Source organism: Pectinophora gossypiella, chromosome 14 (assembly GCF_024362695.1).
Source record: "Pectinophora gossypiella chromosome 14, ilPecGoss1.1, whole genome shotgun sequence".
Classification (NCBI taxonomy): domain Eukaryota; kingdom Metazoa; phylum Arthropoda; class Insecta; order Lepidoptera; family Gelechiidae; genus Pectinophora; species Pectinophora gossypiella.
Window position 1 is genome coordinate 15,178,327 of NC_065417.1, and position 26,073 is coordinate 15,204,399.

General features: G+C 35.7%; 1 protein-coding gene across 2 annotated transcripts in view; it reads left to right on the plus strand.

The window, feature by feature from the left end:
• The window catches only part of LOC126372779 (knirps-related protein-like), a 707,336-nt gene that overhangs the window by 559,982 nt on the left and 121,281 nt on the right, over positions 1 to 26,073 (plus strand). For both annotated transcript variants that reach the window (XM_050018664.1, XM_050018665.1), the window contains one exon: positions 19,078 to 19,108. The gene's annotated coding sequence lies outside the window, so the exon portion shown is untranslated. The remainder of the gene's footprint in view (positions 1 to 19,077; positions 19,109 to 26,073) is intronic.

Below are 26,073 nucleotides of genomic sequence, written 5' to 3' on the forward strand. Positions count from 1 at the left end.
TTCTACAGAAAACAGAATCATTTATTCAACGCAATTATCATGGATACACTTGTTGAAGGTCAATTAACATTTCCGAATCTCGTCATTTCGCAAGGTGTTATGGCTGAGGAGTAGGAATGACAAGAAACTGCAACAGCAGCACATCTTTTAAATCAATGTAGATATACAATACAAGTTATTTAATACCTAGAGGAACACATTTAAAACAGCCAACAAAATACGTCCCTGTTACTCTTAACTAACAAAGAAGATCGAAAAGCTTTGATTTCACTATAACCAATAAAACATCTGCTCGCTCACATATAAAAGCTATAAATTGATTAACAAATCAATAAATAATATCTATTCATTTTTCGACAGAACACACCCAGAAATTATAATAAAAAAGCCAGAAAACTGCTAGTCGGCCTGGCGCTCCAAGGGTTCCGGATTTGAGTTTTCCGTTGAAAAACGGTTGTCTCCATACATCGACATAGATCGAAATTAGTTTACCAACTGCAAATAAGTTAGTAATCGCAAAAATATATTGTTTTGCCATTGAAAACTTGTCAATCTCTTGTCAATAATAAGCTTTAAATACAAAAAGCCGTTAATTTTAAAGTTGCAAGTATCATTATTTTAGGTTCGGAACCCTAAAGACAATGTTAAGCTGCAAAAATTATGCCTCCTCTACATAATCGGCGATAACAGACGAGCGCGATCGTGTAGAGAGAATAAATAAATCATCACTAATTTAAGAGCCACACTCTTGTCGGTGTAGCATTCTCCATTCTTGTCTATCAAAGACCAATTCCTTCACCTTATAAGACAGGACGTTCGCCTTCTCTTTAATCTGTTCCATGTAAGTTCTTCTTGGTCTTTCCCTTCCTCTCTTTCCTTATAGCTTCCCTTCTATGATGTTTTTAATAAATTCGTCGTGTCTTATTAAGTGTCCAAACGGCCTCCGTGGTCCAGTGATTGAGCGTTGGGCTCACGACCCAGAGGTCCTGGGTTCGATTCCCGGTGGGGACATATCACAAAAATTACTTTGTGGTCCCTAATTTGGTTAGGACATTACAGGCTGATCACCTGATTGCCCGAAGACGATCCGTGCTTCGGAAGGCACGTTAAGCCGTTGGTCCCGGTTACTGCTTACTGATGTAAGTACGTAGTCGTTATATGAGTCATGTCAGGGGCCTTTGGCGGCTCAATAGTAACCCTGACACTAGGGTTGATGAGGTTGGTAATTCACCTCACAACCCACACGATAGAAGAAGATTAAGTGTCCAAAAATAAATAAAATAAATAAATAAAAAAAACCTATTTTGAGAACATTCCCAGGAACGACACAGCACTGTTCTGTAATCGCCGATTGTGTAGAATAGGCATATGAGGTAGTAAAACTGTGTCAAACAGATATTAGAATATCATAAAAATATAGAAGTGTGAAGAGGAAAGGTATGCCTCGTACTGTTCGTTAAATAGTGTCACTTTTGGACAAAAATAGCTAGAAAATGTCAAAGATTCGGTTTTATAGCTCGCGTTTATGGCAAAAGATATTTTATAACAGCCTAGATTTCACAACTTCCAGAATATTTATATTTGAAACACGATTTTTTTTCTTTCGAACGAACCTGTCTAGTCTAGCTTTATTATTATTATTTATTTTTATTTATTTTAAATTTCGTGCGAAAACGGTTGGTCACGTGACATTTCGCCCAGGGACGTCACATTTCAACAATCAAATAAACTGTCAAACAGTATACTTAACTTGAAATATTTTTAGATAATTTTTGTAAAATGTGATATAACACGAAACTCCATCTTAGCCGCCCGTGTTTCGGGTCTTGTAAAACAGATAAAGACGCATTCTTATTTTGTAAAAATAAAATATATAAAAATGGTCTTAATAAAAAGAACTATTGGATAATTATCGTTAAATGATAAATCACCATATCTGATATATTTCATATTTTATTGTTACAACTGTCAAGTAGCCAATTGGGGTATAGCAACTGTAGTCGTAAGCTTATGTTATGTTGTTACGTTATGACAATAAATAGAAAAGGTTCTGTAAGATCTACTCTGAACCGGTGTGCGTGTATGAAACGATTGATGAATGTGGAGAAAGCAAGAGAAGTATGTCAGGATCGAAGCAAATGGAATTCCATAGTCTCTGCTTACCCCGGTGGGAAATATGCGTGAGTTTACGTGTACACGTATGACAAGTGTCACGGGTTTGAATCCCCACTGGAGCCAAATACAGATATGCCGCGAGACCATGGAATTCCACCTACTACGATTCTCACCACTCCAAATAAATTCCACCTTTTCTCTTCACCAGCAAAGTGGTACACCTAACTACGATTCCCTATTCGAAACTATCACAAAACGACCTTTTCACAGCTACATAAAATTTAAAGATCTCAGATCTAAATAGCGGCGAGTGAGTTTGTCACGAATGGCACGGTAGAGTAGACGGCAGGCATCCGCGGGGTTACAGATTCGTGCTCGGGTCGCGCGAATAATCGGCCAACGTCGTGCCATCACCACGACCAGAATGCTGGAATGTTATATGTAGAATTATAGGTTCAGTTTCGACGGAATTGTTGGTGGAATGAGATACCGATTCTTGAATATAACTTGGCTTATTATTATGGCTACTAAGTATATTTTAAAAGTCAAATCAGATCAAATCAATTTATTTGCGAGAACACATAAAATACAAAAAGGTGGTAAAATTATTCAGATAACAATGTTGTGATGTGTTCGGCCTGCATGCAGGCGTACATATATACATTAAAATATATATATATATATATAATAAAAAAAATATTAATAGTATTTTATGCAACAGTTGTATAAGAAGGGTCAAAAAATGCGAGTGGCGTGAGTTGCGATGTGAGCCTTGGCGAACATCGCAATAAGAGACGCCACGAGCATTTTTTGACCTAGTTATACAACGTTGCATACAATACTTTTTCTACGACGACGTTATTTTAAATGAAACAAAAATTATACAAAGAAAAATTTTATTTATAAAAATGAAGATGTAAATTTTGAATGGTATTGTGTGATATGGTAATATTGGGTACATTGGTAGGTTTTGATATTATATTTTATACTTTTTAGTGTTTTGAAACGAAATACAAAAATTTTCCAATTTATTTTCCAACGCGCGGGAAAATGGCGGCAAATGTATACTTTTTTTTATAGTATATCTATGGCACCAAACAAAGTAAAGGTGCCAGTTTCCAGGTCAAAAAAAAAAACAACAACAATGCTTTTTTGGCGACATTATAGTACAGTTACACTTTGTAAACAATGCTTTTATAGGCCATAGAGCGTACACTTTTTCAAAGAGTTTAATTATGTATGTACTTATATTAGACTTTTTGGTTATTTAAATGCCAGATTAAAGTAGAGGAGTAGAAAAAATAGTAAAGTAATGGTACATTGCAAAGAAAATTATTAAAAATTATACTTATTATTAAAATTAATTATTTTTATTTTCAAAATATTCCTTTAAATTTTAATAACATTTGTTCATAAGCCATTTCGTTAGGTTAATTTTGAACTTAAAAAAGTAAATTAAGGGTACTTACACAACAAATAAATATAAAGTCTTCTAACGTATGGGTTGTGAGGTGGATGACCAACCTCATCAACCCTGGTCACACGTTTACGAGTTTTATTAAGCCGCGCCTCCTGATATGACTCATGTAACGACTACTTACATCAGTAAGTATTGAACGGGACTAACGGCTAAATAAAAAATATATATATTATAGCGTATATAAATAAAATAAATATAGTATTTCCAGCAGTTAAACGTATACAGAGTGTTAGTGACATCGTAACGAAAACTTAGAGGGGTGATTGAGGCCATGATTCTGAAATGATATCAAGTGGAATTTTCCGTCGCAAAAGTATGGAATTGAAAATAATAAAAAAAAAACACAAAAATTTACAGGATGATTCAGACTGAAAATTCCACTTGATATCAACTCAGAATCATGGTCTGAACCATCCCCCTCAGTATTCGTTACGGTGTCACTAACACCCATACCTACTTGTATGGCTACCGTATGTACTTGTGTGGGGTGTAAGTGACATCGTAACGAATACTGAGGGGGATGATTCAGCTGATTATTCTGAGTTAATATCAAGTGGAATTTTCCATCGCAAAAGTATAGAATTGAAAATAATTTAAAAAAAACTAAAAAAAATCATGAATTTTGCGACGAAAAATTCCACTTGATATTAACTCAGAATCATGGTCTGAATCATCCCCCTGAGTATTCGTTACGATGTCACTAACACCCTGTATAGGCTGGATATGTATGTAGGGTAGACAAAAAAAGATACAAGCAAAAGGAACAGTATCGGTATTCATATCTCTAAGAGATGACTTAAAATAAATAAATAAATAATAATAATTGTCTTTCTTGTCATGACTACTCATATTCCCAATCAGGGTAGTCAGAGGTACATCTATCGTAGGCTCTTATTACACAACAAATTATACCAATTATATTTTTCTACTTTTCTTCCACTTTCGGCCACCAATCCAGATATCGTAAGTCAGCTGGAAGAAATCTCTTTCATAGAGATAAGCTTCAACATGATTCACAACATCCATCTTATGACTTCGCTTCGTATCAAAAGTGACTGCAAGTCATATCCGATTGTGGCTCTGCCCACCCTATAAAGGATTACGCGCGTGAGTTTTAGATTTTTCCAAAAATACATTATGGTGATAATATTTTAATGATTTTCAACACACAGACCTTGCTTAGTCGAGGCCAATAAGACAAAGATTAAAGCTGATTTATCAAAAATAAATAAACGATTAACGATTAACTAAGTGTTATATTAATTTGTTCTCGAAAACAATCATTGGATTTCTAATACCAAACACAGTTTGATTAATCCGCGGTTATCGTGAGCTCTCGCCCTTAGCCGATCAAAACAAAAAGTTGAATAATTGATTATTACCATTAGCTCTCGTGTTGAAACACACTCGACATATACGAGAAACGTATGAAAAATACATTTTAGACAACGCCCAGGCATTGTTTAAGGAACTTTTGAAGCCATTAATGGATAAAATAAACTTTATTTTAAAGAGTATAGAGGTAGAAGCACCAGCAAAGGCAAGGTTGTAAAGCCTTACCAAATCAGGCCATATTAATCGCCAGACACAAAGCTAAGATGTCTGACAAATTAGTTACACAGACTTGAATTTGAATCAAAGATCTTTTTTTATATACCTGTTTCCCTTAGAAACTTTATACCACTTTCGAAGATTTATTTACAAACCAAATTGGGGATATCGGAACGTTATACCAATAATTGAATCAGATGTGTTAGAGATAAGGTGTTTGCATTCGTTTTTTTGCGGGTAAAGTTATTTTTTAAATATTAAGTAGAATATTTATAACGTTTAGAGTGTTTTGAGACTGTATATTAATTTTTGTTAATATTCTAATCTAATCTAGCCTACAAGATCCCACTGCTGGGCAAAGGCCACCTCTTCCTTTTTCCATTTGTCGCGGTCCTGTGCTTACTCCGGCCAGTCCCTGCGGCAAGCGTCCAAGCGTCGTTTATATTACGTTAATTGAATTAGTAAGTAAATTTATATTAGTTAATTAAGTACCTACTAACCTCCTAAATTTTTAACTTATATCTAGCGGATCATGTGATACTTAGAACCTACCAACTGGTGACAAAACCATATAAAACATACATAAATTCACGCCCGCATTCCTTAATGGTGTTCGCAGAGCCACAAGTATTCAAAGAAAACTTGCAGCCACTATTGATACGAAGTCCTAAGGTTAACATGATGAACCTTATTAGTGACAAGGGATCAGCCTTTCGCCCATTAGTCCATTATGTTGCAAAATGACACCATTCCTCTGTCGGATTTTAGGACATGCTCAAAAAAAACCATTTAAAATGTCTAGAAATAAATAATTACTTTAATTTAATACAAATCTTAGGAATAATTAAAAAGTGAAAATATTGTTTCTATGTCGTGTTCTAATCAATTTGATTCATCATAAAATAATAACTCTGAAGTATCATTAGCCATAATTATGTTATTAATTACAAAACTCTGTTTTTATTCAAATATTACAAATACAAAATACTTCAACAATTCTATCCTCGTTACATGACATTTTAAAATTATGATTAAGTAAAAATGTTCAGTCGTATAAAACGAAAACATTCGTGAGAACATTAAAAAAATATTCATTATTCGTAATTTTAATTTATAAGTACATTAAATAATATTAAAATTGTGAAATAATAAAACCTTTGATTTATATTGAAATTTATTTAAAAATAGCCCCGAAAAAGATATGATTATATTAAAAATATAATTATGTTCACAATTAAATTACTGCGGTCGAAAATCTTTTTCACAATAACACTTTTGTGTTCACTGAAATTTTTTTTGTCAGAAAGTAAGATAATCTGTGCCACGGAGTAAGTGTGCTTCGGAAGTTTCTTAACGGCTACTATTTATTTGATTGTATACAGGGTGTTAGTGACACCGTAACGAAAACTTTGAGAGATTATTCAGGCCATGATCCTGAGTTGATATCAAGTAGAATTTTCTGTCGCAAAATTATGGAACGGAAAATAATTCAAAAAAAAAAACACTAACATTATCAATTCAGAATCATGGTGTAAATCATCGCCCTTAGTATTTGGTATGATGTGTCTAATTGTTATATTATGTACTTGTACAGGGTGCAAGTGACGTCGTAACAAATACCGAAGGGGATGATTCAGCTCATTGTTCTGAGTTAATATCAAGTGGAATTTTCCACCGCAAAAGTATAGAATTCAAAATAATAATAAAGAATAAATAATAAAACAAACGGGGTGAGCTAAATAAAACCGTTTATAAATACATGAATTTTGCGACGGAAAAATCTACCTGATATTAACTCAGAATCATGGTCTGAATCATCCCTCAGTATTCGTTACGATGTCACTAACAGCCTGTATAGAAAAGTAGATTGAAACTGAAACTTTAAATGAATCAACAAAATACATTATTACCTAGCTACTTTATAGATAAATCGATATCTCGTGGTTTCCAGGATTGGTATTCGGTTATTGGCTCGCTCCCAATGGGACTTAACCATACATGGCGAGCAGTACGTGTATATACCTACTGTACACCGCTGCCTACTCTTTCGGGGATATAGGCGTAATGCTATATATGTATGTACTTTATTAAACACATTGTTTCTTTTTCCTACTCCAGCAGGGATGTCATGAAATTTTGATTTGTTTTTGAATTTTGGAGATCCTTTTTTTATTTTGGGCGCCTCCATTGTGTATTTAATGTCTGTATTATTTGTCTTCTTGTCTTGTTTTTTTTTGTTCTATTTTTTTATTTCCTGTAATGTAAGTTTGTAAATGTGGCGTCCAATATGGAAATAAATATTTTCTTTCTTTCTTTCTTTCTAAATTAAAAAATAAAATAAAAATCATGTTATTTTTCAATAACAATTCGTCGTGCCATTACACAACAATATCGCTTACTGCCCTCCATGTTACCACTAGACCACTACTAAATTATCATATTAAATTATGCCATACATTAATACACAACATTCTTTCACATTCACAACCATTTAAATTCAAAGAAAACAAAGAAATTACTTGTTATAACATCTCATATATACAAAGTTATATATACCGCCCACGATGGCGCTAGTATCTAAATAAACTTTACAAATTAGGAAACTTACTTGAGAATTTCTGTAGTTCTCATTTTAGTCAACAGCAAACGTAACTTGGTTAAGATATCGGACCACACATAGACAAACGAGAGTGCCCGTTTAGTGAGAACGATTCATAAACTACGTAATATTAAAACCAGCTTATTACCATACGATAAAATGCTTCTCAAATTACAATATATAATACAATTTGTTATATGAAATATGGACGTTTCTTTTTGGACACGAAAAAGGCGTATAAAAGTTAAAACGTAGTGAATGGTGCGCGTGATCTTATTAATAAGGAGTAATAAAATAAACATGTCGATGGACGTGCGCATGAGTGTAATCTCTAGTATTATTGACGTTTTGATATTGAATGTTATTGGGTTGCTCAGATATCAATTGGTATGGAAGAAAGTTTACCTTTATAAAAAAAAATACGTGTATTGTGACAGACATTGTTGTGTGGCCATGTAATTAATGCTCTCCAAAACAAAATGTAAAAAAACCAGTAAGTAACTCACACCAATAAAGTAAAAATAAAGATATACAATCCGCCACGGGACATAACAAAAGTTTTGCATGCGTCTATGCTTTAATGCATGAATTTATGCTTAACGCGTGACTTCATGCTTTTCTGCATGACTTTATGCTTTACACATGACTCTATGCTTTTATGCATGATTCTATGTCGCAAATAATAAAACTGTTGAAGATAATAAAACATACAAACATGAATAACCGTTTATTTTTTTCTAAAACATAACATAGTCCAATATTATAATCAGCTAGTCTCTAACGTATTAACATTATTCTCATTAATATCTGTATATTTTTCATGTAATTAATGTTACTTGTAACGTGAAACCGAAGTGTCATTGGAAGGGATTTAATAAAAAAAATGACGCGTGGGTGTGATTGTTTTAACTCATTAACATTATAAAACAATATTATTTGCATTTTAATATCATATTAATATTCTGTTACACTTATGAGGGCAGAAGTAATGCATATTTAGATTAGGTGATGGTTTAGGTAAGTACATTTAGTTTTGTTTTTGATTAACCAACCTGTATTGGGCTGGTTTTCCCTTCGCGGGTTGGTTTAGTCTGTCGCTTCTGCAAAAAAACCGGACTTGTCAAATCTTCAGGTTAGATAAGCAACCCTGTGAAAAACGGGATAATGCTAGGGAGATGATGAGTTTTTTTTTATTAGCCTGAATATTTATTTATTAACTTTAAGGAAGATTAATACGCAAAAATTATATTCTAGTTCATAGCAACATAATTAATAAGTACTAAGAATAAGAATAAGTACTAAGTAACTAAATTTCGGTATGAGTGGATGCCTCCTTTTTTGCCCCCCTTTTCTCTCACGTGAGTTGTGAGGTCGATGACCGACTTCATCAACCTGGTATCTGATTAAACCGCCAAAGGTTCCTGACATGGGTCAAGTAACGACTACATACTTACCTAAGTAAATGTTAGCCGAGACCGAATGCTTAACATGCCCTCCCGAATCACGAAGTGGGATAAATTCCGATAATCAGGTGATTTCACCATTAATATCTTGACCAAACCGGGGACAGTTTCATAAAGTGATTCTTTCTTAGACGTGTCCCCACCGGGAATAGAACCCAGGAGCTCCTGATCAGGAGCCTAACTTTCAACCACTGGACCATGGAGGCTGTTAATTTACAGCGATAACAACCTACCATTACATGCTTGAAAATAATTTTTTATGTCACTTAGATTTTTTTATTTATTTCGAATGATATTCACTTAGCCGGGCAAACGGGAAGCGGTAAGGACTACTTAATCGGTTATAAAAACGCTTCAATTCACAGAAAAAAATCTGACAATTCATAGACGAACTAATGAATATCATTCACTTAACCTCCCAACATAAGCTTATGACTCGACTTATCTTGATCTTAATTTTACATTATGAGATTATAACCAAAAATTACGTCAAAAAACACAACAATGGCGTTGTCAAAAGTGAGTTTATTAGACATTTGACATTCGCGCATGACCTACGAATTGCGGCCTTGCACTAAATAGCAATTATACCTAATTATGCCATCGGTATTATGTCACGTCACACAATGATTCTCACGTAAGAATGGCTTTTGTTTCCAGTCCTTGACGACGTGAACTAGGTTGGAGAATTGTCATAGTTCACTTATAATGAGCAGTTTACTTGTTTGAGGAAACCATACACTTAGTCTTGTTTAACAGCTTTTATGTTATGTCAAGTGTACTTTATAATGTGCGAGCGTGCATGATTTTTTTTTGACTTATTGTAGATTTGCTACAGATAGCCTGGCGCAAAAAAACCGCATCATTGCTGAACAGAATGCGAGTCAGTAGCAATACGATCCTGGCTGCAACTGCATATTTTTTTGACGTGACTTATTGTAGATTTGCCGCAGATAGCATTAACTACTTGGCCGGACAAATGGGGAGCGCTGCAGGCTCTCACCCGGTACAACGTTTAAGACAACAGGCCTGAGGGTGCCCAGTTGGGCGCGAACCTCGGCTCAGGGCGTCGTCTGAGAGGAAGAATATTTGAAAGGATTAATCCACCCTAGTGGGTCGATAGCGATAAGCGCTGAATGAGGGAAATCGTCGACCACGCCGGCGGAGTCGGTATCGGGATCCTGCATGTAAAGACAGACATGATAATACTAATATTGCATACGATGGTTCCAAAACCAACTAAATCCTCCATTTAAAGCGGACAAAGTCGTAAAAATCCTAAAATACATATCATTATAATTAAAGTTCACTACGCTGACTAATTAGTGTATAAATTAACACATATTTTTGTAAATCCCACGCTTTTATCAGCGAAAAATAATCACAAAACTTCAGCTCTGTGTGACCTAAATAATTGGCCAAGACCTTGCATAAAAAATGAAATTAAGATCGTATTAATTAGGTTTTAATTGTGTTTTTGTCCATCGTGATGTGTGCATGAGAAACTCGCATAAGATCGTAGTTATCGGATCTTGTGCCAGGATCGGTGTTAGGGTTCTTGAGCTTAAGAGGAAATAAACGGAACCCTTATTAAGATTGGATAGCGTTTCCCTATTATCTGGAAAAATAATCTTCTTCTATCATGTGGGTGTGAGGTAGATTACCAACCCCATCAACCCTGGTGTAAGGGTTACTATTGAGCCGCCAAAAGCCACTGTCATGGAAAAATAATGTTTTAACTAGCTTATACCGCATTTTTATAGGATTAGTAGATTTTTGCCAGCAAAGTAATAACTGAAACCAAATGAAGATAATTTAAATATAGTAGTGAATTGTAGTATCGAATTCCTTGGTCTTTGCCTATTCCAACCGGAGATTATCTTATGTACGTGATTGTAAATACAGTAAAATAAAATAGGTACGGCACCCTTATTTGGCAAGCCCGACTCGTACTTTGTTTTTTTTATTTTTTTATTTAAATGCACATAAATCTTAATAATACCACATTCCCATGACAGTATTTTTTATTTCGGTGCAGCTTCTTGATGTAAGTGTCTGTAGTAAACAATATTTTTTTCTTGTCAAATATTTAAAAAAATAAAATAATGTTTATTTTGTTTCTAAAATGACATTCATTGACCAAATTAATTGAAGATATCCTTAGAAAAAGTACAGTATAGTCGTTACATGAGCCATGTCAGGGGCCTTTGGCGGTTCAATAGTAACCCTGACACCAGGGTTGATGAAGTAGGTGCTCCACCGCACAACCCACTCGATAGAAAAAGAATGTAGAGGAAGCAAGAGAAGTGTGTCTGGATCGAAGCAAATGGAATTGGAGTTTATGTATGTATGTACATTCTCAAAATCTTTCGTTTCAGTTTTACATAAGCAAGACAAAAAAAATATTCGAGAACTCGAATAGGCACTTTGAAAGTGACGGAAAGGGTCATGCCTTTTGACCCTGGCCAATAGCCAATAGATATTACAACCGTGAGTAGTCAGTTTACTTGACCTAAGATTCTAAAAACGTTTACGTAACAAAAAACGGCTTTAGGGACTCTTAAATATAGAAAGAAAAAAGAAAGAAAGAAAGAAAGAAAGAAAGAAACGTTTATTATAAAGGGACACCACAGTAACAAATATAAAACAAATAACAAATATATAATATAAAACACGGAGTAACACATAACTTACAATAAAAACACATAATAAAAACAACTTACACGAGAAATACAAATAATTTACTGTATGAACTGGTCAACGATGGTGGTGGTGTCCTTTATAAAAGGGCCTCACTCAGCATAAGCCGCGGCGCGAGCCACGACGCTGGTATTCTGTGGACCCTGAATAACATCTACTGTTGACGACAGGTCGACATGGCAATCGGGGCATGAGGTGAGCCGCGGAGGCGGGGTCGCCCCACACACCCGCACAGTCCCCGCGGCGTCTTAGTCTTAGTGTCGCACGAGTCCGTATCGACCGCGTTTATCGATTATAATCTCGCTCACATAATTTATTACTATTGTGTTTTAAAAATGGCTACGGTTGCATCTTTGTCGCGTGTTCAAGCAAAAAAACCAATAATTCAATCTCAAGCTCGAGAACTAGCTAGAAAAGTGTTAGAAAATTGTGACATTGAACGGAAAAATAATTGTTACAAATTTACCTTGAAAATGAATATTGGGAAAAAGACATGGGAATTCCTTGGAAATGGGAAAATGAAATGGAAGATTTTATTATAAAAGTCGGAGATACCAGTGACGAAGATTCTTTAAGTTTATGTAGCGATACGTTAGATGATTCAGATGAATAAATATTAACTTAAATGAAAACGTGGTATTATTTTATTCACATTTTGTTACATACATAATGAAAATATATCGATATGGAAAACGTCACGTCACTAGAGAATTGCCATGTCGACCTGTCGTCTACATTACTCTAAAACAAAAACATCTAAAAACAAAACGATATGAAGAACTAATTACTTACAAACATAAAACGACGATTTAACTACAAAAGTGGTGCTATGAAGTGGGATAATTAAGCCGAAGTGACTCACTCGACCTTGCACCACATTCACACGTCTTCGGAATCACGGGTTTAACCAACTTTAATACGTAACGGCCTCTATGGTCCAGTGGTTGAGCGTTGGACTCACGATCCTGAGGCCCCGAGTTCGAATCCCGGTGGGGACATATCACAAAAATCACTTTGTGATCCCTAGTTTGGTTAGGACATTACAGGCTGATCAACTGATTGTCCGAAAGTAAGATGATCCGTGCTTCGGAATGACGCTGATGCTTACATCAGCGACCACATACTTATATGTGGTCGTTACATGAGCCTCAATAATAACCCTGACACCAGGGTTGATGAGGCTGGTATATAGAAAGAAGACGTAAGATTCGGTTTCTTTATACACAGTGGTTTAGGTCGATTAATTCCCTATTACCCCCTCAGATGACGCTCTGGGAATCTTCAGGCCTATTGTCTCATCTTTGTACAGGGTGAATGCCCTTAGCGCTCCCCATTTATCCGGCCAAATAGTGCAGTCCACATGCAGCAAATCTACAAAATGTAACGTCAAAAAATAAAAGTTTGTTATGACTAGTAAAATATTCTGTTCCGTACCACCTAAATCCTCTGCTAGTTGCGGCTTCCGAATATATCCCACTTAGGGACGGTACTTCTTCTTCTAGCGTGTGGGTTGTGAGGCGGAGTACCAACCCCATCAACCCTGGTGTCAGGGTTACTATAGGGACGGTACTGAAACCACACATTCCATAAATGCATTTTTCGGAGGTATGTGACTAACTAACTAACTTGTATTAAACTGGCTTTCCCTTCGCGGATTGGAAGGTCGAAAATAGGTCCTGTCAAATCTTCAGGTTAGGCAATCGGACTCATGATTTTTTCGGCAGGAAATTCCACTTAATATTAACTCTGAATCACGGTCTGAGTCATCCCCCTCAGTATTCGTTACGATGTACTAACTAACTACTAACACTCTGTATAATAATAACAAATTGGGTAAATAAGCGGATCTCTTAAAACTGGATAAACGGAACGTAAAATATAATTCTGAGAACAGTCTATTATTTTCCTATTAGTTCCATGTACTGTTTAAAAACCGTAAATATCTTAAGACAAATCCTTTGACCACATTATCTTGCAATAGATTTTATCTGCACTTAATTAATGGACTTCCTTGTTTGCCAAACCAGAAAAACATTTTAAATGCATCATGGTAATTACTCCACAATATGTTACAAAAAATGAATGCATATTTAAGACGAGCGAATGTTATGTCCTGTCCTGACGCCAGACCGCGCGCCTTCTACTACAAAGTTCCATACAAATTTTTTTATATCCAATTTTTTAAATTGTTTTTTATCTATTTTGTAAAACCAAACAACGCGCGATAAAGCTCACAACCTATCACATTACTGTAAGAAAAACTCAATGAAGTAAATAAAACTTACTTCATCTTGTTTATTTAAACGTGAACGTTTATCGTTTTTGTTTAGCAGGCGTTAATAACCATCTATCCGCACTGGGCCCACGTGATGGTTTAAGGCCCGATCTCCCTATCCATCCATAGGGAAGGCCCATGCCCCAGGAGTGGGGACGTCAATGGGCTGATGATGATGATGATAGGTAATTAAAATCTTACGATGGATGTGTGCCTCAGACTATCTCAAATTGGAAAAAAATACTTGAGCTCGTGTTTTATTTAACAGAAAGACAAAAGAAGAAGAAAAAATATATATATTTGATTTGATTTGAAAGACACTTGTTCCCTCAACTATCCGCTTGGCAGAGCGTAACGGATGACATTGCACTAGATTTGTTTAACAACAACAATCACCTTCCCTATTACGTCTAAATTACATGCTTCCATGGAAATTCCGTACTTCAGTTGCTTGGTACATTATTTGATATTACGGCAAAGATTTCGTCGCTGTTTTCGCTAAGTGACGTATCATGATCATAATCATGTGCATGAGATTTACACCTTTTGCGATTGTCAATAAGACACAAATCACTTCACACAAAGAGAACCGTGGTTCCAGTTGGTAGAACGCTTGCTTCTCACTTTGAGGTCGCAGGTTCGAATCTAGCACAAGCCTAAACCAATGATTGTCGAATTTGTTTTCGAATTCATGTTTGGATCATCATTATCACGTGCTCAGCGGTGAAGAAAAACATCGTGAGGAAACCCACATTCCCGAGAAATGCATTTTCGGAGAGATGTGACCTAACATTTTGATTTCCCAAACTATTTTTATGATTCGAGTTGATTTAGTCACTTTTATGACGTTTCCTGAATGATAAGTAGCTGAACACATTGTTTTTTTCTTGCTTACGACTCGCGTACCGAAGGTTTGGAGGCGTTGGCTTGGCCGTTAAATATTCTCTTTTTATCTAGAAATATAAATGCATGGACATGACGAATTTACAAAAAAACGTCATAGAAGGGAAGCTACAAAGAAAGAGATGAAGGGGAAGACCAAGAAGAGCTTACATGGAACAGATAAAAGCTAGGGAAGGCGAACGTCCTGTCTTATACGTATAAGGAGGTGAAAGAATTAACCTTTGATAGACGAGGATGGAGAATGCTACACCGACAAGAGCGTTGACATAGAAATAGGAAAGAAACCTATCATCAAAGTGAACCTATAGGAGTTCCGTTTTGCCTTTTGAGGTTCGAAAGCCTAAAAATATCTCAGATAGCTTTAACAGGCCGGAGGTATACGACGCTACATAGTAGTATACAAGGATAAACACTTAAACTATAGGAATGATCTCGAGGGCACGCCGTAGTCACAGATGGCTATCATTTGAACTTTTGCACCTAATGGAATACGAAACCTGAGTTATTGCTTGTTATAGAGCATGTATTGTCTCATTAAATAGCCGTATTTTCTACTGAAATTTAACTCCGCTAATAGATTTATTTCGTAACACGGAAACTGTTTAGAATAGGAACTAAGTTAAGTAAATAAAGAGAGTTACTTAATAAGCTATAGATCCACGGCCTCCATGGTCCAGTGGTTGAGCGTTGGGCTCACGATCTCGGGTTCGAATCCATGTGGGAACATATCACATAAATCACTTTGTGATCCCTAGTTTGATTAGGACATTACAGGCTGATCACCTAATTGTCCAAAAAGTAAGATGATCCGAACTTTGGAAGGCACGTTAAGCCGTTGGTCCCGGTTACTACTTACTGGTGTAAGTAAGTAGTCGTTATATGAGCCATATCAGGGGCCTTTGGCGGCTCAATAATAACCCTGACACCAGGGTTGATGAGGTTGGTAATTCACCTCACAACCCACGCGATAGAAGAAGAAGCTATCACTTTAACTCTTGAGCACAGTTGGAAGAATGCTTGGAATCTGTGAGATCACTGGTTCAAACCTCAGCGCGGGCCTAAACCAAAACGTAGGCTGGAAAATCTCTCAATAGACTTAAAGACTAAATAAATGATTCTCATACTTAGTTCGCAAAAAATATAGAAATCAATTCATCACGAACCAAATTGTAACCGACAATCTCTCCCATATAAACCCATCATCATCATCAGCCGTATGACACCCACTGCTGGGCATAGGCCTCCCCCAAGGATCTCTACGACGATCGGTCCTGCGCTGCCCGCATCCAACCCATATATCCATATATCTCTCTCCTAAATAAACTTTTTTATTATTATTATTATTTTTCCATATCTCTGTATATCTTTCTCACGAATAAAACCAATTTTGCATTCCCAATTCTAAATGTGTATGTCAAATTGATAAATAAACACAGCATAGCGATCTATAGATCTACAGTAATCCTTTCATGGCGTGATCGGATCTATGTGATCGATCGTTGCGCAGGCGCGGAACTAAATAGATTTAGTTTTTTGACTATTGTACTTTTACTGAATGGAAGTGCTAAATTGACTTGTCAGATATAACGTAGATAGGTAAAAAAATATTGGACTTTCAATTTTTTTTCTTTCGTAGATAAATTTAAAAAAATACCATTAGGCGATACGGCTCACCACCGTTGGTCTAACAGAATGTTCGGTGAGGTGTGGGTACTTAGATCACCTGGATGTACCTCTAACTACCCCAATTGGAACATAGTCGTGAACTCATCAAATATAGTCTAGGTATACTTATATTTTTCAACTTTTTATTTTGCACTATCTCGCTACACTTTTTATTAAATTCATTTCCTTATACCTAAACATTGCCCGGAAGAGATTGCTACCTTAGCAATAAGGCCGCCCGTTGTACTACCTATCTAATTATAATACCTAATGTATTTTTAATATTATTTAAGTTTAATAAAGAGTTTTTGTATTGTATAATACACGAAACATTTTAAAACATACACATGAAAGTTTGCTACCACATTTTGCTTCCTTATTTCTCTACAGTAATTTCTTCCAGGCGACCAGATGCAGAAAGTGTTTTTACTTTTTTATTTATTTCTTACGTTGATGTTATGTCAAGGTGATTATGTATGTATGTAAAAATATAATATAAAAAATACATAACATAACATACATACATAAACAGCCTATATACGTCCCACTGCTGGGCACAGGCCTCCCCTCAATCAACCGGAGAGGGTATGGAGCATACTCCACCACGCTGCTTCACTGCGGGTTGGTGGAGGTATTTTTTACGGCTAATCGCTGGGACCAACGGCTTAACGTGCCCTCCGAAGCACGGAATCATCTTACTTTTTCGGACAATCAGGTGATTTAAACCTGAAAAGTCCTTACCAAACAAAGGACAGTCTCACAAAGTGATTTCGACAATGTCCCCATCGAAAAAAAATGTTAAAAAAAAATATAAAAATAAAAATGTTAAAATAACTGCTGATCTCTTTCATAATCATTATTATTAGGAGTTTTTAATTGATAGATTCTACTTATGTCAGTAATCTACAGAAACAAGTACTATGACTGGCGTTCATGTACAAAACATAATAAATCTAATAAATATTTGAGTTTGATTTGAACTATACCGAGATGTAACAAGTTTCAAAATATTTGAGGAAACATACTGATGTAAATCACTACATAAACCGATTATCACAGGTTTATTTATTTATTTATTTATTTATTTATAAAGTACAACCACATCACATATATTAAAACATTTTACATTTATAAGGTTACGGTATTGTGACTAATATATTATATGACAATTACGGCGTACAACTAAGGGTACTTAAGTATTTAAAAATAAAGTAAAATTAAAATTACACATCAAACTTAAAAATTAGAAATTAGAAAGATATAAGTATAAGTAAAAAAAGTAAAATATAAGTAAGTAATTAATATCTGTTGAGCTTTAAATAATCTAAAAATTTTCTCATATATACATATATTCAGCGGATCATGGAACACATCAAGATCTAAGATTTTGTTACAAAAAGAATTGTATTCTTTAAAAGTTCTGGTTAGCGAAGAATACAACCAACTCTTTCAGGTTCGAATCCCGGTGGGAGGTAGTGGTGTAGAATTGTAGTAAATGGAATTCTGTAGTCTTCTTCATCATCATCATGTCGTCCTATAATTATAAGTATAATTATAACTATAAGTGGTAAGTGCTATAAAGATAAAAGTCGCTAATATCTTTATATTATATCATGTCTTTCTCTAACTACCTACGTATAATTCCTAGTTCTTATAACAAATACAAATTGTTACTGGCAATAAATTTATTTTATTCTTATTCTTAATTCACTCGGACACGGTTAAATTATATTCCCGTATATTTTCACTCCTCGAACGTTACGTTTTACCAAACTAAAAAGTTTATATCTCAATCCGACTTGGCGCGTAAGCATCACTAATTGGTTTAAATCAAATACGAATTAATTCACATACATCACACTAATAACCAATTTATGTTGAGCTGTAAGTCCTTCTTCTCACCTTTAAATTACGAGTCCTTTTAAATTGGCTGTTATTTCAAAAACGATTCGGATCACCACTGTTTTTAGAACTGCAATAACTTTTAAAAGCTTAGGCGTGGGAGATCTACTTAGGCTGGATGTTATTTTTCTTTTTACTCTTTTATGTCGTCAGTCGACCGTGTTCCATCAAAATTGAAACGTCATAGAGAAATATTGAGCAGTGGAAATAAATAGGCTTTGAATGGCGGCGCGTTGAAAGCTTATAATCTCGTTCGTTGCGTGCGATGCGTGTGCGCATATAGCGATAGTTTGAGTATAATGATATTATTACAAATTACATGAAAATAATGTAATAAATAATTTCAGTATTTCAGTACATTGTACAATTTGTCAATAAAAAAAATAAATGCTATGTGAAACTGTAATAATATTTTTTGTTTCAGGAACTAATACAAATAGTAGAGAGCAATATGGGTAAGTTTTTATTTTAACGATTAAATTAAAAATAGATCAGGAGAGTTAAAATGGTCACATCGAATCAATTCATCTAAGAAAGCAATATTGCAATTTGACAATTTTGCGCATATAAAAGTAAGTGCGCAATGCAACAAATGTAAAATATATTTTTATTTACCAAATAAATTATAATTAACACAAGTTAATAGCGGGCCCTGCACTAGGGTTTCCCCTGAATCGCAGTAGCCCTATGATAATAAAGTTTTTGCATAAAGACTAAGAATACAAAGTCCGGTGGAGACTCAGGTGTCAAATTGCAATATTGCGCTTTTAGATGTGAGTATTGCTTCGATATAACCTTTTTAACCCCCCATGGCTAATGAAGACCCATCAACGATGTAAAAGTTAAAAAGAGTCAATTCCTGTTTGAGGTATAATCTGTACGTATTTAAGCTCGTACTCGTGATATGGCGTTGTTGGCGATTCATTGTTTCTCAATAATTAAAAAAGGAACCTCTATTCATTTCTAGGTTCTACGTGCCAAGCTTACTGCATATCATGGCATGCCTACACACTTCAGTTTAGCTGCAGCTCTATCCACTCCTTAAAATTACTCTGTAGCTTGTGGTTCATATGCGTACGCGCACAAAGTCAATTCGGTAGCAGCAGTTAATTTGTTCACTCGCAGCTCCTTAATTACTATCTCCCGTGTTAATGCTACAAGCACTTATTAATTATAAGTAACGATACACATAGCATGAAATAGTTCGTCGGTAAGTGAACATACCCACTAATACGTATATATAACTCACGCCTGCAGTCTCTAAACGGGTGAGCAGAGCAAACAGAAAATAACTTTTGATACGGTATCCCACATAATAACATAAGAAAAACAGCCTATGTACGCGCCACTGTGTGGTAGAGTTTGCCGCTCTAGGATTGGCTTGCACAGCCATAGAAGAAAGTGCATTTTTTCGAGGCAATGACGTCATAAATCGTCTGAAACAGACGTATAAGGCCAATGATGATGATGATGCTGGGCACAGGCCTCCCCTCAGTCAACCGGAGGAAATTAACTACCACTCAGGCATCTAATCTAATCTAGCGTACAAGATCCCACTGCTGGGCAAAGGCTTCTCGTTCCTCTTTCCATTTTTTGCGGTCCCGGGCGCGTGCGTAGACTTAGGCATCACACTTTTTTTTTCTCAACTGACAGTTGCAATCTCATCCGTTACTTCAAGTTGATCTCGTCAACCGATTCCAGCCCGCATGATTGGTATCAGTCGTATGATGTCGGAGCAGTGCTGCATTGCGCGTGTCACCGCATACATTGGGGCAAAAACTGCTCGGGTGAAGGGGTGTATTCTCAAGTTTAATAATTAATAGAAGGTGAACTTTGAGTCCTTCTAGCGCGGTTATGAGTTGGATTACCAACTGAAGTGACAAGTGTCACTTTGAGTTCACACTCATAAATAATGATTTTATTTAGTGCAGCCTTAAGTTTCTTTTTTTTTACAAAAATTTAAGTTTAAAAACTAAAAACCGACTGCGGAAAAAACGTGCTCTAAAAATTGCGAAATATTTTTTTTTTGACGTGACTTATTGTAGATTTGCCGCAGATGGCATTAACTACTTGGCCGGACAAATGGGGAGCGCTGTAGGATCTCACCCGGTATAAGGTTTAAGACAAACAGGCCTGAGGGTGCCCAGTTGGGCGCGAACCTCGGCTCAGGGCGTCGTCTGAGAGGAAAATTTTTAAAGGAAATAATCGACCCTAGTGGGTCGATAGCGATAAGCGCTGAGGGAAGTCATCGACCACGCCGGCGGGGTCGGTATCGCGGTTCTGAAGTGTTTGGTATCGCGAGCTGATTGGCTGCCTCTATGGTTAGAGTAATCGGATCGTCGTGATCGTATATTCTCCGAAATTCTTCCGAATATTGAATGATGTTTAGGAGATAACCTATATTTAATCTGTCCTAATACCTGACCACGACATTCTTGCTTATCTATCATGTTACACAGAAAGCAAGTTTCAATGTGAAATTATAATAATGTATAATTGTAGAGTATGTAAATCAAATTATTTTCCCAAAGGAACTCCATAATTTACCGGAACTAAAGCTGTTCTATATTCTAGATATAAATGCAGATAGCCTGAATATTGTGTGTAGGTGATCGTGTTCTACATTTCAATGTAAGTACCTTGTTTAATTTATTGAATTCAATTCGGCTCTTGGCAAATATTGAGTTAAGGTTCACTTACATTTAGCGATATAATTCCCGTTCTGAAGTGTTATTCAGATTTTGTAATTAAATATAATTCATAGTACAAAAGAACTAAAGATATACTTGTGATCTGTGTAAGTATTCTAATCTAATATGAACATAACATAAGCTCACGTCTATGTCCCAATCGGGGTAGACAGAGGTACATCCATCGCAAGATGAACTAAGTACCCACACCTCACCGAATTTAGAATAATAACTCATTGGTACAAGACGGGTACGGGGGATCGAAATGGCGCTCTCATTTTAAAAGAGCTGTCTTGTTATAAAATGAACTTTTTTTCAGTGATTACGATGACCAAGTTGAAGATGTCCTTAGAAAAGGTTTAATACGATCTACTCTGAACCGGCGTGCATGTTTGAAGCGTTTGATGAATGTGGAGGAAGCAAGAGAAGTGTGTCAGGATCGAAGCAAATGGAATTCTATAGTCTCTGCTTACCCCGATGAGAAATAGGCGTGAGTTTATGTATGTATGTGTCTTTTCAGTGATTTTATTTTACGAATTCACCTGCTTGCAATACTTTATCTTTGCATCGAAATAAGTCTAACAAAATGTGAAGTGGAAGTATAAAGTAAAAGCTGTTTAAAACTACCAGAGGCTATATCACTGTCAACTGAAAAATAGAGCAACATTAAAAACACAATCGAATAATAAAATCACATAAACAGTTTTAGAATAGCCACCCAAAAGGTGCGAAACGTCAAATGAAAACAACTGTCAACCAGACAGTTACAGATTAGAGGCAACCCTCCTTTTATTATTTATTATAATCATATTAAGATATTATCTAGTGACAAAAAGTCGTTTGGAATTGCGTTTAATCCTTTCATTCACTCTATTCAATGTAAATTGACACGGTTGACAAGCGATTACAGTCTTTATTGGATTAGAAATAGGTGTTCGGGAAATGTAACGCAATTAAGACATTTGCAAGGGGTTTGGAAGATGGCAGATACGGTGATTTTTGGAAGTGGTTCTGTAAGTTTTTGTTTCAAATAGTGTCAATGAAATTAACTAGTTGTGCATGGCTTTTAAAAAGAAAAAGCATAATACAAAAAGTGTGTGAAAATAATTGGAATAAAAAATTACAAAAAAAATGGGTGTCAATGTGCGTTCACCAACCCATACCCTTAATATATTATGTACTTACCTAGCTACTTACATACAACATTAACTACAATAAAAAAAACTTTTGTAACATTTTCTTTTTTTTTTTCAACGTAAGCTCAAGACTATAATCGCAATTGTGCTAGTCAGAGGTACAGTCAAGAGCAATATAATGTACCCACTTTAGGACTCTGTCGCACTAACATATTTGACATTTAGTGAGACTTATAGTTCAATTTGACAAAAAAGTTAATGTGACATGGTACCAAAGTGTATACATATTAATGCTCGTGACCGTACACATCGCAAGATGAACTGAGTACCCACGCTTCACAGAGCTTTCTGTTAATAAGCGGTGAGTATTTTTACTTTTTTTAGTTGTTAATTTAATAAATAATCCAATCTAAAATGACCGATTCTCAGACATAAAAAGATTTCATTAAATCTAGTCTGTCATGAATTGACTCTAAATGCCAGTATAGTAAATAGTAATTAGTCAATTACAACACAATTCTAAATTCAAACATGACATTGTTCCGATTATAATTGCGTTCATCATCAGCTCTTGTCAGTGCAGCATTTTCCACGCTACTTTTTTAGGGAAAAATAGGGCAGTGGTTTCCCTCTTGCCTTTCGCCCCGCAGTACTCTGTCTGACGCAAGTGGGATGGCGCCCAGAGTAGTCTATTACAAAGCCATACTAGGACTCCTGTCCTCCGCCTCTGAATAGTACTGACAGTTACTGCTGCCCTCTGTCAGGTTCCAGGTTACAGTCCCTGTGATAATTGCGTTAGGGAACCCTAATGATACAAAACAAGACAAAGCCCATTCAATCAGATTGAGAAGTCACAGTTAAAGGACCGTTTAAATATAATACGCACATTCGTGATAGGAACAATAACGTCCATTTGTTTTTTATTTTATTTTTTTAAGAAGGGAAGTGTCTTGTAAAGGAAACCAGGCGATTAATCCAACACTAAAACTGTGGTATTATTAGTTCTTATCCCTCTGAACGGTCTCCGTGGTCCAATGGAAGAGCGTTAGGCTCACGATCCGGAGGTCCCGGGTTCGAATCCCGGTGGGAAAATATCACAAAAAATACTTTGTGATCGTTACGCCGTTAAGCCGTTGGTCCCGGTTACTACTTACTGATGTAAGTGAATAGTCTTTACATGAGTCAATAATAATAACCCTGACACCAGCTAGGTGAGGTGGTTACCAACCTCATCAACCCACACGAGAGAAGAAGTTCTTATTATGTACATATTTTTATAGGTCTTCACATCAAAAACTGCAGTCAAAATTGTCTCCTACATAAATGTGGCTCCCAAGTAACATATGCATGAGTTTATTTCTCAGTTGGACTGCAAAGTTAAATCTCATACAAAAGACATCAACGTGTATGATTCTTATTTAGTAATTTACTAAAAATAGAACTTACTATGTAATAAGTTTTACACGCATACACAAGTATATATTTTTTTATTTTAGTATTGTTCAACTATTCATAATATTTTATTTGAATTCGTTCTAAATTCTTATTGTCCAATTCAGTATGACCGCCAACGGTTTATAAACGATATATACTATTATTTTTTTATTCCAGGGTAAAGTTTTCGTATTTCCAAGAAATGTCTCGTAAGAAATAATAAAAATATATATGAATTAGTTACGCAATTAGTCATAGTGTGCGCAAGAACAAAGATTTTGATAACAATCTTAAGGTTGAAAGTCTAGATCCTTATTAATGTAATATATTACTTCTTGAGTCTGTCACCCTCAGGCCTGTTCTCTTAAACTTTGTACCGAGTGAGAGTGCTTCACGCTCCCCATTTGCCCAGCCAGGTAGTTAACGCCATTTGTGGCAAATCTGCAATAAATCACGTAATTTTTTTTTATTTTTTTTTCCGTTTTTATCTGCGATTAGTCAGTCGGCTATAAGCAGATCAGGTGTTGGTAGGGCAGTGCAGAGATTACTTTCCCAATGGAACGCTCTCTTCTTTAAGGTAAGACATGCAGTCTATTTCCTCAAGTCCATTACTGCGGCTTTTTTCAGTCGTCTTTGGTGGGTAGGCTTTGTGAGCGTTTCAGCCGGGGGGTTCGGATGGTGCTCCAGTCTGATTTTGTACCGTGCCGCAGTAGATCTTATTTCCTGTTGCACAGTGTTTGCCTTCAATATTTCATGTACTTACTTCCATGTTTCTGATGAACCATGGAGCATTTGTTAAGCTTTTGAAAATCATGATTTGGGCTCTTTAATAATATTGATGTTTGAGGCACTGGCAGTGTCCAGATAGGTTTTATAATGGTATTGTAGACTAGAAGTTTGTTGTCAGTGGATTAATACGTAAATAAATAATAGAAAAATCTTCATTAGTTTTGGTGGTGGTATAATGGTTAACACGCTCGTCCCGGCTTGACAAGAGCTACGGGTTCAAGTTTCATTCTAGTAAAAAAAATGTTTTTTTTTTTTAAATTTTCTCTTTGTGAATTTCCCTTAGCACAAGTATGTGCTATAAAAACAAAAATAATTCAAATTCAAATTCAAAAATATCATAATTAAAGCACATAATAACGGGTTCTTATCATCAGTCGTCCCGTGATCATGGCACTTGCAACAGTGTCGAAATATCGGGAGTCTCATATCCCCATGTAAACGCGGTAAGAACCCGTTATTATGTGCTTTAAGTATGATAATAACCGCGTAAACTTAAAACAATGTTCAAAAATATCTTTATTCAGTAGGTAACATAGTTACACTTTGAATCGTCAATTTTTACATAACGAACGTCTCATCCGCCTGAAACTACTGCAGCTTCTCACAACCTGTATAGCCGGGGAAAAGAAGCTGCAAGAAAAATCTCGGCACAGGGCCCTAGACGTTCTTAAAAAAAAAACATAAAATATTGTTATACAATTGAGTAATTTAGCTGCCTAATATAAATTCTCAGACAGTTAATCCCATGCATTCATAACTTCTAAACTTTATTATTTGATTATATACACAGTTAAAGCACTCGAGGTTCGCGCCCAACTGGGCACCCTCAGGCCTGTTGTCTTAAACGTTTTATCGGGTGACAGCCTTCAGGGACAGCCTTCAGCGCTCCCCATTTGTCCGGCCAAGTAGTTAATGCCATCTGCGGCAAATGTATAATAAGTCACGTCAAAAAAAAAAACTTAAAGCACATTCTTATATTTTCTTAAAGTTGACTGTACGATTTATTAATAAGGTGACGTACACGTCATATTATTCACGTACGTTTATTTTATGGTCTGCTAACAACGTTCGTACAACAATGACACCTTAAGATTAATTTATGTGAGCAATTAAAACAATTTTATGCAAATTTTATTATATCGTTTTATTTTATCGTACATTGGACAATACAATGTAATGAAACCGGCATTGCTAGTTTCATATTGCCCAGTGTGGCCTTTATGATGATGATGTGGATGATGGGCTATTCACCTATCATCGTAATGATTCATCACATAAACAAAAAAAAGAAACAAAAACAACGCATAAACTTCTGTCACCCTAAGGTTGCCTGGAAAAAAATGCTGTTTAGCAACAAGGCCGCCTAATGTG